Here is a 20,329-nt window from a genome sequence, read left to right as displayed (position 1 = left end):
TAAAATTGAAAAGTAACAACTTAAACAGTGTCTTGCACATAGTGGGTCACCAACAATGTTTCCTGAACATGGCTGCATAAAACCTAGCAAGGGTTCCATAAGTATACATTGCGGTTTTTCTTTTTAACTCCTTTGCGGGGTGGGGGGGGGGGGTTGTTTAGTGTTTGTCCCCCGTTTCTCCCTACTTGGCATAAAGAGACGGGTCTACAAGGGGACATTCTTGTTTTCTGTATTGTTCAGTCTTATCAAGAGGCATGAGGACGCGTTTTGTAATTTTCTCTAAACTGTTATTTAGAGTAATAGTATTTCACAACAGGAAGTAACCTTAGAGAGAATCTCATCCTGCCTCCTGTTTAACAGGTGAGAAAACTGAGGAACAGCCATGTTACCTGGCAAATCAACCACCAGTACAGATAGGTCTGCAATGCCTCAGTGATATTGGTTACTTCAACTTCTTTCCCTCAACAACCTTTTGTGATTAAGCTTGTTGATATGTGGCTTGGTGATGTATTGAAGTGATCATTTCCAGTATCTAGAACCCTGATTTCTTACTATCTGACTCCATAGTCAGACTTCCAAGTCTAACCATCGTATCCCTCAGTGTGTGGAAAAAAGAAAGTGTTGAAGCTAGAGATTTAGAGCCCTGCCCTGAATAGAGCTAGAGCATTTTTATTTACACTAAATTACCGGTGAAGTTATGGTAACAGAAGTCAGGGACTTCCCTGGTGGTCCCGTGGTTAAGAATCCACCTTCCAAGACTTCCCTGGTGGTGCAGTGGTTAAGAATCTGCCTGCCAGTGGTGCTGAGAAAATTGGACAGGTAGATGTAAAAGTATGAAATTAGAACACTCCCTAACACCATACACAAAAATAAACTCTAAATGGATTAAAGACCTAAATGTAAGGCCAGACAGTATCAAACTCTTAGAGGAAAACATAGGCAGAACACTCTATGACATAAATCACAGCAAGATCCTTTTTGACCCACCTCCTAGAGAAATGGAAATAAAAACAAAAATAAACAAATGGGACCTAATGAAACTTAAAAGCTTTTGCACAGCCAAGGAAACCATAAACAAGACCAAAAGACAACCCTCAGAATGGGAGAAAATATTTGCAAATGAAGCAACTGACAAAGGATTAATCTCCAAAATTTACAAGGAGCTCATGCAGCTCAATATCAAAAAAACAAACAACCCAATCCAAAAAATGGGCAGAAAACCTAAATAGACATTTCTCCAAAGAAGATATACAGATTGCCAACAAACACATGAAAGAATGCTCAACATCATTAATCATTAGAGAAATGCAAATCAAAACTACAATGAGATATCATCTCACACCGGTCAGAATGGCCATCATCAAAAAATCTAGAAACAATAAATGCTGGAGAGGGTGTGGAGAAAAGGAAACACTCTTGCACTGTTGGCGGGAATGTAAATTGATACATCCACTATGAAGAACAGTATGGAGGTTCCTTAAAAAACTAAAAATAGAACTACCATACGACCCAGCAATCCCACTACTGGGCATATACCCTGAGAAAACCATCATTCAAAAAGAGTCATGTACCAAAATGTTCATTGCAGCTCTATTTACAACAGCCAGGACATGGAAGCAACCTAAGTGTCCATCATCGGATGAATGGATAAAGAAGATGTGGCACATATATACAATGGAATATTACTCAGCCATAAAAAGAAACAAAATTGAGTTATTTGTAGTGAGGTGGATGGAGTTAGAGTCTGTCATACAGAGTGAAGTAAGTCAGAAAAACAAATACCATATGCTAACACATATATATGGAATCTAAGAAAGAAAAAAAAAAGGTCATGAAGAACCTAGGGACAAGACAGGAATAAAGACACAGACCTACTAGAGAATGGACTTGAGGATATGGGGAGGGGGAAGGGTAAGCTGTGACAAAGTGAGAGAGTGGCATGGACATATATACACTACCAAACGTAAAATAGATAGCTAGTGGGAAGCAGCTGCATAGCACAGGGAGATCAGCTCCATGCTTTGTGACCACCTAGAGGGGTGGGAGGGAGGGAGACACAAGAGGGAAGAGATATGGGAACATATGTATATGTATAATTGATTCACTTTGTTATAAAGCAGAAACTAACACACCATTGTAAAACAATTATACTCCAATAAAGATGTTTAAAAATATATAAAAAATAAATAATAATAATAAATGCATGTATGGGCACTGAAAAAAAAAAAAGAATCTGCCTGCCAATGCAGGGGACACAGGTTCGAGCCCTGGTCCGGGAAGATCCCACATGCTGCGGAGCAACTAAGCCCGTGCACCACAACTACTGAGCCCGCGTTTCACAACTACTGAAGCCCACGTGCCTAGAGCCCGTGCTCTGCAACGAGAGGCCACCTCAATGAGAAGCCCGCGCACCGCAACTAGAGAAAGCCTGCACACAGCAACGAAGACACAATGCAGCCAAAAATTTAAAAAAATTGAAGAATCCATCTTCCAATGCAGGGGACGCTGATTCGATCCCTGGTTGGGGAACTAAGATTCCACATGCCGTGGGCAACTAAGCCCGCACACCAAAACTGGAGAGAAGCCCACGCGCCACAACTAAAGATCCAGCAAGCGGCTGCAAAGACCCAACACAGCCGAAAATAAATAAATAAATATTTTTTAAAAAAAGAAGAAGAAAGAAAGAAGTCAGAGAGCAAGGGAATAATGGGCATCAGATGTACAAATTTGGGCATCTCTTTATTAGTCACTGTATATGGAATTTATTTACCCAAGCAGTTATTTCAAAGCAGCATTAGGAGTGGTGTATGAAACATTCACAGTGTTTTTTTTTCTTTTTCCTAGCTTGCTCTCTCATTAGGGTCATTCATTGTTGAGCTGAAGAAAAAAACTTCTGCCAATCCCCAGTAATCCTACTTTCTGCATCCAGTTTCCCCAAATCCCAGTTTTTCCTTCACCTCCCCATTCCGACCCCAGACTGGCTTCAGTGGTTATCTAGTTGCTTAAGTAACAGTATGTCTGGAATGTATCTACTGTTTATAACTTAAAGAGAAAATACTTTCACAACCTGAACAATAATTCTGTGAGATAAGCCGAACCAGTGTTTTTTAAAATCACCATTTAGCCAATGAAAAAAATTGGAGCATAGAATTCTATTAAGCAACCTACATAAAGTAACATAACTAGTTCATAGATTAAAACCCCAGTTTCCTAATTTTTTAATTCATTGATGGATCTGGATTCCTTAAGGGGTTTCCCCACTTTGTCAGGTAGAATTGTTCTAACGGTTGTGGAGCCAAAAGTAAACATTTCGTGGTTTTTGTAAATTATTATCACTTAAAAAAAATATTGAAGAAAAATAAAATGAACAAAAGTGTTAAACCAATTTGCATTGCTGGGAAGCAGTTAATCCTACTTGGATTTATACCAGTGTATCTGCCTGGTGAAATCCCAGATTTTAAAGTGAAGATAAATCCTTTGCTGTTAAAGTCTTAGTTTACATTGTAGTTTGCAAACAGGCCTTTGTGTGTGAAATACAATAAAGTCTCATTTCCCTGCCTGCCCTACTCTCTCCTCCTTTTTCCTCCCTCTAGAGCTTCTGACACCAAGCTCCCAGAGGTGATCTACATATTTATTGTCAATGGAATTCAACTCTAAGAATCTGACCCAAAACCCAGGACCAGAGGGAACTAAAAGTTGGGGAACTCTGGAGGAGAAAAGATAATAAATTCCCTGGTCATAGTCTGAAAAACAAAGGCTGATAATAATCTGAGATTTCCAAAAGAAAGAAAGAAGCTTTGGGTTCTAAGTACACATTTTCAATATAAAGGAGAGATGAGGATTTGCAATCTTGGCTGTCAGTCTGAGGACCAGGTACATGTCCAATTTTCTCATCTGTTCATCTGTCAGAAAACACTTACATAAGAGGCTCCATCATCACAAATGCTCTTAACTATTTTCTTAATAGCCAGTTCCTTCTAGGCAATCTGGACACTAGCTCTAAACCCCTAATCCCCCAAGCAGTAATGCAGCTGTGGTTCACCAGCCAATCCCTTTCAATATTCCCTTTCCCCTTGGACACAATGATGTGGCACTCTCTTGATTATATTCTGTAACATTGGCCATGCCTAGTTCATCATAATGGAAGAATTTAGACATTTCTCAAGACTCTGTTGTCCGTCTTCTTCCTGCCTCACTCTCCAATTCCTTGGTGCTCTTTTCACTTTGAGGATTTCAGCTCCTTCACTTAGATAATGTTGACTCCAAGATACCCATTTCCAGCCCCATCCACAGTACTGAGGTCCAGTCAGGAGGAGTTTGTGAATGTTGAACACGTCCACTAAGCTATGCATGCTTCCTGTGCTTCAAATTCAGTGCATGGAAAGTGAATTCTTTCCCCCTTTCCCCCGCCCAAACACCCTTCTCTTCTTGAATTTCCTTTTTATGTTAGTAGAACTAGTAGGTTCTACCACTGACTTGCTTAAACACGGAGTTACCTTTGAGTCCCCTCCTCCCTCCCTAGCTTGCATAAATCTAACCCATTTGGAATGCTTTCCATTCCCACCGACACTGTCCTAGCTCAGGCTTGGTTAGCTTTCACCAAGATTATGCATTGGTTTTTTTAGCTGTCCTCCTTCCCCTGAGACCTTTCCACTTCCAGTTCATCCTACACTTTGCTGTAGGTGAATTATTCTAAAGCACAGTTCAGGCCAGGTCACATCCAAGTTCAGAAAGACAGCTCCCTGCTGCCTACTAAGTAAAATGCATGCTCTACTAAGATCAAAAGGGCCTCCCCAGTGTGGTCCCAAACCATCATTGCTACCTGACTCATAGCCTATGCTCAGCCACCCCAAATGGCTGATGTTCCCCAAATACATCCAGCACTTTTCTTGCTCCTTGCCTCCTCTTGTTTCTTATATCGGGAATGTCCTTTTCTCTACCTCTGACTGCTAAAAACTCACCAACTTTCAAGCCTCCCCCATCAAATGCGGATGTCCTCCTCCAGCAAGTTATTTCTTATCGTCCAAGCTGGCAATGATCTCTTCTTCCTCTGAGTTCCCATGGCATTTGTTCATGTCTGCCTCTGGAATCAATCACAGTTTATAGTATTTTGTGTAACTCTAATATCTGCTAGTATGTTATAAGCATCTTGAGGACAGAGGCCTTGTGTTAATTCATGTTTACGCCCTACCTTGTCTTTCACATACCAACCCCTCAATGAAACTAGAAGCCAGGAAACAAGAAACTAAACTGAAAAGGAAAACATGGTTGGGTTCATAGATGTTTGGGGCTGCAAAAACACCTAAAAAAGTCAATTTAATGAACCCAGACATGAAACCCCATTCTCACCCTGCCCGTCCCCCATTTAAAAAAAAATAAATATACCAACAGAAATAGAGTCACAGATATAGAGAGCAGTCTTGTGGTTGCCAGGAGGGGAAAGGAGGGGGAGGGATGAATTAGGAGGTTGGGATTGACATCTACGCACAACTATATATAAAATGGATGACTAATAAGGACCTGATGTGTAGCACAGGGAACTCTACTTTGTAATGACCTATATGGGAAAAGAATCTGAAAGGGAGTGGATATATGTATATGTATAGCTGGTTCACTTTGCTGTACAGCAGAAACTGACACAACATTGTAAATCAACTATACTCCAATGAATATTTTTAAAAAATAAATATAAATATAGCTAGACCCAAGAAAATGACCTGGCTTGCCCAAGGTCACACACCTAGTGACAGAGGAAGGATTAGAGTTCAGATCTCCTGAATCTTAATTCATCAATTCCATCAACAGATTGTTTCCTTCCTGCTCTTTTCTGTCCTTCTCTAAATGGAGGTTTTTCTTGTTGATACAGTTTTCTTCAGTAACGTAATTTTGCTCTTTTACATATTATTTAAGCTTAAAGCATTTGTGCCACATTCCTGGCCTCACATATAATTTTAGCAAAATTATACTTTTTTTTATAAACCAAAGGACCAAACAGAGACATCAGAGAAACATCTGGTCTGATTCATCAGGGTAGCAGCAACATTTCTATTTATACATGAGCACAGCCCTATCTTTGTAGCTCTCAGCTGTTCCTCATTGCTCAGTATGTCCCTCTTTTCAGCCTTGTCTGTCCCCCATCAAGAGAGCATCCTGCATCCTGAGTCTTAAGCAGAATCCAATGCAGAGGAAGAAAATAGATTCCCTCCTTCCTAGAAGGGGTCTGTATTTCAAAGGAACTATTTCTCTACTTTCTGTCTTTTTATTCAAGAGCCGAGGACAGCAAGCCTCAAGTGGTTGGGTGACTGCCATTCATTCTGCTGCATTCTGGGTAGAAAGAGTTGGATGAAAACCAAAGCTGTGGCATGAGTCAAGTTTGGAAGCAGGTCAGGTGGAAAGGAAGTGAGTATTCTAAACGGGAAACTGAGGTTGAGGTAGAGGACTTAAGGAACACTGATTCTCCTCACAGCAACATTTGACAGTGATTATAAATTAGAAACTGCTGGATCTTAGACATTCATCCGTACCAAGGAAAACTTAGGGATCTTCTGGGGTTTTGTGAGCACTCTTTTATACCTGGCCCGTGTTGCCTAAGAGAAAGTCACTGTTTGTACCAACCGATGACCGTATTGTTTGGGAAAGCAGCAGAACAGGCCAAACAGAGCTCCGCCAGTAATTTCTTCTTGGTACAACCTCCTCCGGAATAATAACCTTGCCTCAGCATTCAGCTGCAGGAACTCAGAAAGAATAAAAACACTCAGATGGAGCCACAAGGGCCACCGACATCAGGGCCTCATTGAAACCTTTCAAGGTCCTAAGCACTGAAAATAATAAAGGGCCCTACCGCATACCATGTAATTAAAATGAAAACATTGCAAAGTGTCAGAGAGAGCAACAAAGTGCTGATTTTTTTTCAGTAATGACCACTACAGAGCCTGTTTTAGAAATGGCAAGTATTGAACTCTTAAAATTTTTGTGTGTGTTTTTGTGTACTCCTGCTTTTGCCAGCGCTCTGAACACCGTATCTTTTCCAGCTCTGCCTGGAACATACAGTACCAACCATCTATTAACTAACACAATCTATGAAGGGGGTAATCTTTAGCAAATTAATTTCTGTGTTTTTCTGGTAGCTATAGAAACACTAAATTACTTCAGCCTAGCTAAAGAAAATGACCCTTCCTTAGCATTTTGGTTCTAATGAGTCCCCAAAAATGCAATTAAAAAAATCAAAGCCAAATGATTCTAGAGTGGTGATTTTTTAAATAATTTCACTGTCCTTATGTGACCCTGAGAGCAATACTATCACCATTTGTCAACATGTGGAGGCTACACTGGCCCATTTTCATTTTGCCTCTAGTTTAATAAAGGTGTTAAGACATCAGTTATAATAGTTGGAGCCTATTTAAAATGACTCTCGTAAGTAAAGACCAAAAAAGACCTAAAATATATCCCTAGAAGGCTGTCATCTAAATATGGATTAACATGGTCATACCTCCTGAAATGTCTCACCATTATTGATCAGGGTGGATTGCTTTTGAGAATAAGAACTCTGGAAAGTTTTTTTGGATCATTTTCCGCTTGGTCTGTAACAGGACATCCTTACAAGACAACTAGGGAGGAGCTAGAAGTTAGAAGCTAGTAGTCAGAAAGTGGGGTACTGCCATTTAACATTGCTGAGGTGTAATGTCTGAGTGATGACAAGAAATAGAATGTGGTCCTGGGAAGTAGATAACTGAAGTAGAGTGGAAAAGAAGGTTGCAAGTGTTAAGGAGGTACAAAAATAAGGAAGCTAAGTTATTGAACTTTTAGGATGGGGGTAGGAGGTGGGATAAAGAGGACGACTGTGAGTTAAGTCTCAAAGTCTTTGCGGAATGAAAGGAAGCAACCTGAAGGGTGGTTAGTGGCAGGGAGGAGGAGAGGGTAGTGATCATCCTTAAGAGAAGGGTGAACTTTTACATGAGAGTTGAAGAGTGATGGTCTGGAAGTAGCAATGGGATTGCAAGTAGCCAAATACCAACCCCTGCACCTCAACTCCCTCTATAGCACAACATAACCAAATGTATGAGAAAATGAACAACCCCAACTCGAGGAATTTGCAGGGCAATTTCTAGCCTTGAAGGAAACTCCCTTAATTACCTTGGAGGCACATACCTCCAAGAAGAAATATTAAGAATGTATTTTATTACAATGGAATAATGATCCATATGACTCAGTGGAAAGGATGATTAAGGGGCTTGCAGTGATAGGTACAAGAAATAAGAAACAAGGGGTTTATAGTGATAAGCTGAAAAAGTGAGAAAGTACTAAACCATTAAAAGGACAAGGCTAAAAGAGAATAGGTGACTAGAAGCATTTCTCTTTTAATCAGTGACTGAGGATTATAGGGAAGAGAAAGAGACGGGCTTCAAATATTACGCTTTGGTGCACAGTTTTTGGTGTCCCAATAGGATAAAGCCTCTGTCAAAAGGCAGAGATGTGGTGAGGGCTGCCACAGAGTTTCTAAAGAGGCCATGAAGACTTTGTTCTTGAACAAACTGTGTCTCTGTGTTTGGAGTTGTAGCAGTGAGCCTAGTTAGAACAAAGCTTCTCTCTAAATTTGTGGCTCAGCAAAGGGGCCATTTCTCCATTTCATGAGAACTCAAATCTGTTGATCTCTTTATTTGATTCCTAGACTCTCTTAGTCTCATGCCCTGCTTGGGATTAAGAATTGCTCATCTGAAATACTCTCACACGAGTCTTTTCCATTCCCTTGCACCCTGTCCTGTAGCATCAACTCTAGATCTTTCCTTCAGTCTGCTTCTTTCTGCTCCTCCTTCTCAAACAGCTGAGAGCTGGAGAAAATCACATAATCTAGAGTCTTGCTTTGCTACAGATTCAAGCTCATCCGGGCACTCAGAGACTCCATCAATCCCTTAACTTATTTTTGATCAATTCCCTCTCCCATTCTCTCCGGTAAATATACCTAATCTTAAGAGTTCCCTGGTGGTCTAGTGGTTAGGATTCGGCGCTTTCACTGCCATGGCCCAGGTTCAATCCCTGGTCGGGGGAACTGAGATCCTGCAAGATGCGTGGCATGGTTTAATTATACACACACACACACCTAATCTTTGTCTCTCTCCTCAGGACCTAGTCAACTCCCAATTCTCATTCTCAAAATATTTCTTCCTCCCATATCAAGGAGAAAAATTGAGGCCACCGAGAAAGATCTCCTTCAACATCCCTACCCCACCACCATCTTTTCCTTCAGTCTCAGAGAATGAGTGGTCCCTCCTCTTTTTCAAAAGTCAAACTCTCCCACCTCTTTCAGCCTCAACAATTATCTTCTCTCTTTTTTCTTTCAACCACACTTTCAGCATTGAGGGCTTCTTCCCTCAGTTTATATGTTCATCTCTCCCATTTAATCAAAAAGCTCCTGACCTATGAAATGCACTGATGTCTGCAACTTTCTTTAAAGTGCATGCACTAAAATAAGATGTGTTGATGGATGGATAGATGGACAGATATGTGATAAACCAAATATAGCATGTGTGTATGCAAATCTTTTGATGATTTTTCCTATTGAATTTGTCTTTTGTGACTCCATGAAACTTACATATACATAATAGATACTGAAATTTACTTTTTGCATTCAGTATTGTGTTTTTAAGATTTATCTACATTGATACTCATGGATCTAGTCCATTCATTTTAACTGCTGTGTAGCTTTGTATCGTATAAATACTCCAGTATTAATTTATACATTCTGCTACTGATGGTTGTTTCCAAATTTTTGTGATTGCAAACAATAAAGCAGTAACCATCCTTAAGGCAATTCTCCTTGTGCATATGTATGTATAAGTGTGCCTCTAGATATATGTCCGGAAATTGAATTGCTATGTATTAGGATACATATTGATTTCACTCTATAAAATATTGGCAAATTGCTTTCCACAGTGGTTGTACCAATTTACTTTCTCATTAGCAGAGTATGAGGGTCTCTAATTTCACATCCTTGCCAAAATATTATCAGATTTTAAATTTGTGCCATTCTCACATATATGAAAAGCAGTCAAATTTTACATTTACATTTTCCTCTAGAGAGGTTAAGCATCTTTTTATATGCTATTGGCAATTTGGATTTCATGTCTCTGAATTGCCTATTCACAGTTATTGACAAGTATTTTTCTATTGCATTTTGGTCTTTTTCTTATTGACTTATAAGGTTCTCTTTATATACTGTGCCCTAATCTTTTGTAAGTTATTTGATTTGCAAGTATTTTCTCTTAGTCTTGTCTTTTAACATTGCTTATGATATCTTTCTCAATAGAAAATTTAATTTATCTTTTTTGTTTGTTTATGGTTTGTTTTTCATGCCTTGAAAAAGCCTCCCCGGGACTTCCCTGGTGGAGCAGTGGTTAAGAATCCCCCTGCCAGTGCAGGGGAAAACGGGTTCGATCCCTGGTCCAGGAAGATCCCACAAGCCACGGAGCAACTAAGCCTGCGAGCCACACCTACTGAAGCCTGCGCACCTAGAGCCTGTGCTCCACAGCAAGAGAAGCTACCTCAATGAGAAGCCTGCGCACCGCAACAAAGAGTAGCCCCTGCTCGCCACAACTGGAGAAAGCCCGCGTGCAGCAACGAAGACCCAATGCAGCCAAAAATAAAAATTAATTAATTAATTAATTAATTTAAAAAGCCTTCCCGGGCTTCCCTGGTGGTGCAGTGGTTGAGAATCTGCCTGCTAATGCAGGGAACACAGGTTCGAGCCCTGGTCTGGGAAGATCCCACATGCCGCGGAGCGACTGGGCCCGTGAGCCACAGTTACTGAGCCTGCGCGTCTGGAGCCTGTGCTCCGCAACAAGAGAGGCCGCGATAACGTGAGGCCCGCGCACCGCGATGAAGAGTGGACCCCACTTGCCGCAACTAGAGAAAGCCCTCGCACAGAAACGAAGACCCAACACAGCCTTAAAAATAAATAAATAAATAAATAAATAAATAAACAAATAAACAAATAAATAAATTATTAAAAAAAAAAGCCTTCCCTACTTGGAAGTAATGAATATATTGTGCTCTATTATCTTCTGAAAGCTTTATTATTCTGCCTTTCACATTGAAGTCTTTGATCCAGTTGTTATTTATTTATCCGTACAGTGGGAAGGATCTAATTTTTCCTTGTATGGATAGCTAATTGACCCTGCACCATTTATTGAATAATCCAGCTTTTCCCCATTACTTTGTACTTTCACTTCTATTATATACCAAGTTCTCATATGTGTTGCTTTCTGTCCTGTTCTATTGGTCCCCATTTATTTATTTATGCTCTAGTACCACATTGTGTTAATTTCTCCCCCTTATTTTTCTTCTTCAAAATTACCTTGCCTATTCTTGGCCCTGAAGTATTCCATGCACATTTTAAAATCAACTGGTCAAATTCCACAAAACACCCTGTTGGAATTCTGACTGTAAATTTAACAAAATTTATACATTGAGGAGAATTGTCTCTTTATAATATTGAGTTTTCCCTTCAAGAATAAGCTATTTCTCTCCTATTTTATATCTATCAATAAAGTTTTATTTGTTTATACAGATATTAGATTTTTTTGTTAGATTTATTTCTGAATACATTATGGCCTTTCTTGCCACTGTAATTCAGGTATTATCATTATTATATTTTCTAACTGGTTATTGCTTATGTATAGAAACACTATCAGTTTTTGAGCACTGATTTTGGGAATTCCCTGACCAGGGATCGAACCCGGGCCCACTGTGTTGGGAGCATGGAGTCTTGACTGCTGGACCATCAGGGAAGTCCCTTGAAAAACTCTCTTATATGTATTGATTACACGTCAAAAGATAGTCTTGAATGTTTTCTGTAGATAATCATATTATTTTCATATAATGACTATTTTGTTTCTTTCTTTCCAATCCCTTCCCCCCCCCCCCCCTTGTCTTATTACATTGGTTAGGTCCTCCAGGACAATGTGGAATGGACACACTAATTCTGTCTTGTTTCTGACTTTAAAGGGAATGTTTCCATTATTTCACCATTAACTATGATGTTTTCTATAAGTTTTTGATATTAATGATTCTCTGATCTATTTCTAGTTTTCTAAGAAAGATATTTTAAAATCATAAAGTGAGTATTAAATTTTATTAAATGTTTCCTTTTGTATTTATTGAGGTGATCATTTAGTTTTTTCCCTTAATTGGATAAGATAGTGAGTTACATTAACAGATTTCAAAAAATAAATTATCATTCCATTTCTGGGATTAAACCTTTCTTGATTATATTGTATTTTTAATGAACTGTAAATATTTTATTTCTTTTTCATGTATCTATATTTATATGTGAGATGAACCAATAACTTTCCCTTCTGGTGCTGTCATTATCTGGCTTGAATAACCTTCCTGGATACTCAAGGGGGTTGCCTCCTTACACACTCCTCAACCTGTTTCTACTCTATGACAACAGCTCTCAAAATGATATCTAAGTGGATAAATTGAAAGCCCTATATTGCAATGCTTCTGTTACATATAACAATTAAATTCTTCCTTCTTAAAATTTACTCTTCATTTTAATAACACTCTCCTTGTTCTCTCATGTATCTTTGAGCATTCCTTCTCTACCTTCTTTGTTGGCCTTTTGTCTTCTCCCTGGAATCTCCCTTGACCAGCACTCTTCTCACTCTACAAAGTTTCCTAGGTGATCTGACGCATCCTCAAAGTTTCAACTATCCCTGTACAGAGATGAATTTCAATGCTGTACCTTCATCTTACATCTCTCCCTTCAGTTCTAGCTTATCCTGACTCATTCTGGCTGTCCCAAAGTCACCTGGAACTTCACATGTTTAGAATAGAACGCTCCATCTGCTCCATTAAACTAGCTTCTCCTCCTGTAGACAGAATCTTAGCTCATGACACCTTTATCCATATTTGTCATCCAAGAGAGAATTCTTCGGATTCTTCTCCTTCGTTTTGCAAGTCCAGTCAATTACCATGCCTGACAATTTAACTTCCTCAACATTACTTGATCTGCTCCACCTCTCTACCTTCACTATCCATGCCTCACATAGGGTTCTCTTCATCTTTTACCTGGACTAGAACAAAAATTTGCAAACAAATCTCCTTTGTTTTGTCTACCTCAAATATAGATACAACCACACGGGACTTTCCTGGTGGAGCAGTGGATAAGACTCTGCGCTCCCAATGCAAGGGCCCCGAGTTCGATCCCTGGTTAGGGAACTAGATCCCACATGCCTGCCACAACTAAGAGTTCACATGCCACAACTAAGGAGCTGGTGAGCCACAACTAAGGAGACCTGGAGCCTCAACTAAGGAGCCTGCCTGCCGCAACTAATGAGCCCACGTGCTGCAACTAAGGAGCCCACCTGCCACAACTAAGACCGAGCGCAACCAAATTAATAAATTAATTAATTAAAAAAAATATAGATACAACCACAGGCGCCACTACAACCGCTTTCTAGTTGTTCTCTTTACAGTCACTGAAGTAATTTATTTAAAATTCTAATCTTGCCATGGCACTTTTCTGCCTCAAAACCCTCTAATGTTTCTCAATTGCAGATAGGATGGTCTACATTTTTTAAAATGGCGTTCAAATCTCAGAGTTATATAGCCCTTATCTTTTTCTCTAGCTTCATTTAAGTCTTAATCTTGCCTCCAGCAACTCAAAACCATGTGTAGCCTGTGCATATTTTTCCTTCCATGCCTTTGCCATGTTGTTCCTTCTAGAAAGCACAGCTCCACTTCCCTTCACCTCACGTACCCCAACCGAAATCTAATTCCCCACCCCCATTTCTACATGACTAACTGTTCACATCCTTTAAGATCCAACTCAGCTGTCAGCTCATTCAAAAACCATCCTAATGTTGACCCCTCCTGCAGTCTTCACTAAATGCCTCTCTTTAATGATCTCATAAAAGTCATTGTTATTACTATATTTTGCACTTACCATATTGCACTATAATTATCTGTTTGTGTATCCCCACTGGACAGTGAACTTATCAAGAGAAGCAATTGGGTTTTATTCATATTTAAAGTTTGAGAACCTAGCAGAGTATCTAGCACAGAAATATTTGTTGAGTTCAATGAATAAATGATTTCATTGAACTGAATATTCTCTTTGTAGAAACTTTTGGTCTTTCTGATTATTATTGCTTAAAATTTAGTTTTTGCTAGACTTTTCCCACCACATAGACTTCATAAATTTAATTTTTTTGCCCTGGATAACCATCTCTAAGAATAGTAAAAAAACAGTGACCTATGATGTGGCTAATACGGTCTAGATTAGAGTACAGAACCACCAGGGAGAATAGAAGCAAATAAAGTAGGATACAATGATGAAAGGAGAGGATACAAACGGTAACACATACTGTCTATCATCCCTAGCTAGGGTTTTCACTAATACTATGGTGAGGAGTAGTGAATATTTATCAGTAGAATCACACTGTTAATGTCTCCTGGATTATCTGGAAAGTCAGATATCACTTTGAGGTTTACATAAACTCATCTGGAAACCCCATCCCATGTCTTATGGGGAAACCAATGCTCTCCCCAAACTCTCTGCAGTTTTTCTGGGCTCCCCATGCTCTTGATAACCTCAGGATTTGATTTCTGGCTTCTGCTGAATTCCCATTCTTTGCTCTCTATCTTGCAGCTGTTCCTTTATCTTCATTTGGCACTGACTCAAGGGTGGGTTACAGCCCCTCCTCCTAGATTTCCCACCCCAAATTCATGAGAGGCAGCTGTGTGCAGTAGTATCTTCGTGCAGATTCAGAGATTAATGTTTGCCAGATAAGAGGCTAAATGGCAAATACGCAGCACTCTTCAGCAGCCAATTTAAAACTGAAAATTTGATCTTCTTGCTCTATTCTTACCAACCCAAAGTTAAGTCTCCTGACATTTTGCTCAACCTTCTCTCCCACTCTTCCTCCTCATTTACTTCTTCTTTTTCTTCTCATATTTCCCAATTTCTTATGCAGAATGACTTTGTGATCTTTTTGTTGTTTCTTTCCAACACATACAGAGCCTGTACTTTCACTTCTTAGGTGTCTCTCAAGATATTATTCTAAACAAAGACAAGTTTTACCTAAAAAGAACTCATGCCAGTTCACAAAATAACATTTTCTCATTCCTTGACTAATTTCCATTCATGGTACATATGTTTATGTATCAGAGAGATAAAAATTCAATATTGTTCATTTTAATTCATGTGATTATTTCTTCCCAATTAAATCTTGTCTAAAATCTTTTGTAAAAGAACAACTTTGCTAATGATTGGTGCCTGAGCCAGGTGGTACCAACCAACACGTATAGTCACCATCCTGGTTTATAAATTGGGACAAACCAAGGAGTAGTCTTTACAGAATTATGTCTGAACTGGGCCTTAAAATAGTCTTGACTTAACGCCTTTAAATAAACATTCCTCATGTTTGATACATGTATATGTGGTCAATCAGAATGGGATATTTTTGAACAACAGCAGATATTGATGGTTCCTAAACTTCTGGAATCCCAAAGAGATTTTCTCTTTTGGAAAGACTTGAATTCATATTCAGCAAATATTTGTCAAGAGCCTACCATGGGTCAGGCAGTATGGTAAACCCTAGGGACTGAGCGGCGAGGAAAAGAGTTGAACTCCCTGCTCCACTGGAGCTTATATTCTAGCAGGGAGCACAGTCAATAGGAAGGAAGTAGATAATCACACATTGTGGTGAGTTCTATGAAGAAAGTCAGCATGGCAAGTTGATAGAGAACAAGTGGGAGGAAAGGGTAGTTTGGGAAGTCCTCTTTGAGCTTTGACCTGTTATCTGAGACCTAAGACATGAGAAGGAACCAGTCATGCAAAGAAATGGAGAGATCAGTTAAGAGTCCATTGTAGCAGCCCTAGTAAGAGATGATGGTGGCTTAGACTGGGGTTGTGGCAGTGGAGAGAAAAGAAAGGAGATGTAGTCCTATATGTTTTGGAGGTACAACTATAGTAGTATTGGCTAATAATGTATATATTTAAAGATAGAGAGAGAAAAACTGAGGGATAATTTCTATATTTGTGGCTTGGGCAACTATGTAGTTCATTTTGACACTAAGATGAAGACTAGAAGAACAGGTTTAGGTTGGGAAATCTAGTGTTCCATTTTGGACCTATACATTTAAGATACCTCTTGGACATTCAGATGTGGATATTGGATATACGAATCTGGAGTTCTGGGAAAGGTTAGGGCTGGAAATAACATATTTGGAGTAATCAGCACACAGATGCTATTTAAAGCAACAGAATTGAATGAGCTCTCCTAGAAAGAGAGTTATCCTTAGAGAAGAGGGCCCAGGCCTGAGCAGTGAAGCATGCCGACATTTAGAAGTTGTACAGAGAAATGAGAGGCCGAAAAGGACTGAGAAGGAGTGGCCAGTGAGGCAAGCTAAAGCCAAGAGAGCATGGTATTGTTAAGTCAAGAAAAAGTGGGACAACAATTAAGTCAGGGACAAGAGCCATGTTCACTATATGTTGCATACCCAGTGCAAGAGTCTGCCCAACCTGTAAGTTTTCTTAGCCTGAAGATAGACATCAAGAAAGGTTTCTAACATCAAACCTTCCAGGGAAGGTTTTGCAACCTAATTGGGTGTCTGAAGAGGCAGCAACTCAGGACATTTGTACGAGTTCTGGTTCTTCCAGGCTGTGATGAACACAGTAGTAGCAGGCAGTTAACAAGTGACTCCAAGCTGCCTTCATATTGACATAAATTTGTTGGCTGCTTCTTAGTCGATAATTCCAAAAGATCTTTGTGTTGAGAACAAAGTGTAAAGGCATGATTATAAAATTAGTATGGGAGTTTCATGACTTCCATGGTAAAAGCTGGATCATCTTTGTTAATTTGTGCCTAATTCCTTTTTGCAGGAGGCATTGATAACTAGAAATAAAGAGTGGTGCCTCTTTGTCTTCCAGTTCCTTGTGGTTAAGTCCAGCTCCCTACTGAAAGTTGGAGCATCAATGGAAAGAAACACAACTTTTCATCTTACCTTTATAAACAGCACTGACATTCTAAAAAGCATTCCTTTGATGGCAAGTCCTGTGCCAATGTAGGATACAGCCATTTTGATACAAGCTGTTTTATAATAGACAATTTGCTGACACACAGCTTTGACACAGTCATTTTGATGCCAGGAACATCTTGATGTGGCTGCCTTGAAGTGGCTGTTTTGATATGGGAACATTTTGACTCTGCCTAAAAACAAATCAATAAACTTTTCGTTTAAAAAAGTTATTACCAAGTAATGTGCATTGACAGACCTCCTCACCCACTCCTTGGGCTCCATCTCATCCCCACCCCCTTCAACAGAAGCTGGACTGCAGAGGCGGACAGGGGGTCCCTTGAAAGGAGAAAAAATCACCATGAGGGAGGGAGGAGACTGGAACAGTAGACCCAACTCAGCAATACAACCTGAAGAAAGAGAAACGTAGTTGGGCTCTTGAACCCATCTGTCTCAGCCCCTTAAAAAAGTCATTTCATCTCTACAACACTGCAAGCAGCTGAAGGAACTCTGCTCTAAGAGAAACCCCCATCCCCTCAGCTTGCGAGAGCTGTGCCGTGACCAGGCATTTCTTTTTTCTTTTCCAAGCAAAAGAAAAAACAAACAGAAGTTTAATAATATGTATACTTCCTATATAAATAGGAGATACCCAGGAAACTGAGTAACTAAGCAGGCATTTCTTTGACAGGACATGTACCATTGAATGAAACACAGTACCTTTGAGCAAGGAGGTTAAAAAGAGCCACAGCCCTGCCCACCCAAACAGGAAGCAGCAGCTTCAGGCTGCCAAGTGACAGATGTGGGCATGGAGGAATCCGATGGTTGGGTTGATCCAGGGTTGATATTTTGTCATTCAGGTGTGATGAGACAATAGGGAAAGGAAAATAAAATGCCTTGGGCCCATTGTCTCACTCATATTATCAGGGATCCATCAGGGATCTATTATCAAGTGTCCTATTAGATGAATGGAGACTATAAACTGACTTCCTCTAGAGCAAATTCTTTTTCTCTCTAAGAGCTCTCTCTTTAAGCAATAATAGAACTGAAACACGCTGGGAAACCAGTTAAATCATTAATATGATTAATGGTATAATTTCTCCAGTACTAGGTGTTCATATCATTTACGCTCATGAAATAAAATATTAAATATTTTCAAAAGATGAATCTCTGTCTATTTCTGCCACCATTAAATGTTATTTAATTGAATTTGAAGATGTACGTGGAGGGTATTGAATGAAATGTAATATGAAAATCTATGCAGTGCACGTGATTTATTTCCTAGAAATAGAAATTTCCCTTCTCCCCAAACCCATTTACTTTATCTTTTATTGCAAGCATTTCTTAATGTTTTAGTTTCAATCCTTTCCAAATACTCTGATTTCAGTTTAGGTCAGCAGATATGTATTAAATTCTATACTATGTGCCAGTCATTTTGCTAGGCACTACAGGGAACAAAAATATAAATATGAATAAGAAATAGCCTCTGCTCTCAGGGAATATGTTGGGAGAGATTAGACTTGTCTCTAAACAAAATACAAAAATAGAGATGTCACTAGGCACTCATGCACTTGAATATCATCTGATAAACTGGCATAATCAGAATGACCTGGGACCACAACAACTAGAGTAATTAAACGCTACTGGGAGAAGGAAAGGGAAGATGGCATTTAACTGCGGATAGCCTGTTCTGTGATAAGCACTGTGCTAAGTGTTTTACATATTTTATCTCATTTAATCCTCCCAACAGTCCCATTTTACAGCAGCTCAGCAACAATTAAGTACCTTGCCCAAGGTCACACAGCTCAGATTTGCTGTTGGAGGCCAAATTCAAACCTGGAAGAATCCACATTCCTTCCAGTCCCCTCAAGGCAGGCAGCAGTGTGGATTACAGTTGAGTCAAGGGAAGAACTGGCAGCTCTTGACATTCATATTTGAAAGAATGACTTTGGGTTATTAAAACTGTATAAGCAGAAGATAAAACACATGGTAGTCATAGCCAATCTAGATCCACCACTGAGCAATTCAGCGGGCACTTCAATCAAAATGGCTATTTGGGGGACTTCCCTAGTGGCACAGTGGTTAAGTATCCACCTGCCAATGCAGGGGACACGGGTTCGATTCCTGGTCCGGGAAGACCCCACATGCTGCAGAGCAACTAAGACCGTGCGCCACAACTACTGAGCCTGCGCTCTAGAGCCTGTGTGCCACAACTATGGAAGCCCGTGAGCCTAGAGCCCGTGCTCTGCCACAAAAGAAGCCACCGCAATGAGAAGCCTGCGCACCACAACAAAGAGTAGCCCCCGCTCGCCGCAACTAGAGAAAGCTGGCGCGCAGCAACAAAGACCTAATGCAGCCAAAAATAAATAAATAAATTTATTTTTTAAAAATGGCTATTTGGTGCATATATACAATGGAATATTACTCAGCCATAAAAAGAAACGAAACTGAGTTATTTGTAGTGAGGTGGATGGACCTAGAGTCTGTCATAGAGAGTGAAGTAAGTCAGAAAGAGAAAAACAAATACCGTATGCTAACACATATATATGGAATCTAAGAAAAAAAAAAAAAGGTCATGAAGAACCGAGTGGCAAGATGAGAATAAAGACACAGACCTACTAGAGAATGGACTTGAGGACACGGGGAGGAGGAAGGGTAAGCTGGGACGAAGTGAGAGTGGCATGGACATATATATACTACCAAACGTAAAATAGATAGCTAGTGGGAAGCAACCGCACAGCACAGGGAGATCAGCTCTGTGCTTTGTGACCACCTGGGGGGGGGGGGGATAGGGAGGGTGGGAGGGAGGGAGACGCATGAGGGAAGAGATATGGGAACATATGTATATGTATAACTGATTCACTTTGTTATAAAGCAGAAACTAACACATCATTGTAAAGCAATTATACTCCAATAAAGATGTTAAAAAAAAATGGCTATTTGGTAAATGTCACTTTGTATAAGCTTTGTTGGGTTGTCAATGAGAGTAGCAAAGTAACAAAAACGTACAGTTTACCTTTTAAAAAGACTACAGCAATTCTTTAGCTTCTTTTTTTTGATTTTTAAAAAATATTTTTATTGGAGTATAGTTGATTTACAATGTCGTGTTAGTTTCAGGTGTACAACAAAGTGAATCATTTATACATACACATATATCCACTCTTTTTTTAGATTCTTTTCCCAGATAGGCTATTGCAGAGCATAAGTAGAGTTCCCTGTGCTACACAATAGGTCCTTATTAGTTATCTGTTTTATATATAGTAGTGTGTATATGTCAATCCCAAGCCCCCAATTTATCCCTCCCCCCCTTACC

Source organism: Eschrichtius robustus, chromosome 3 (genome assembly GCF_028021215.1).
Source record: "Eschrichtius robustus isolate mEscRob2 chromosome 3, mEscRob2.pri, whole genome shotgun sequence".
Classification (NCBI taxonomy): Eukaryota; Metazoa; Chordata; class Mammalia; order Artiodactyla; family Eschrichtiidae; genus Eschrichtius; species Eschrichtius robustus.
The sequence above is the reverse complement of the archived record's forward strand: the minus strand, read 5'-3'. Positions refer to the sequence as shown.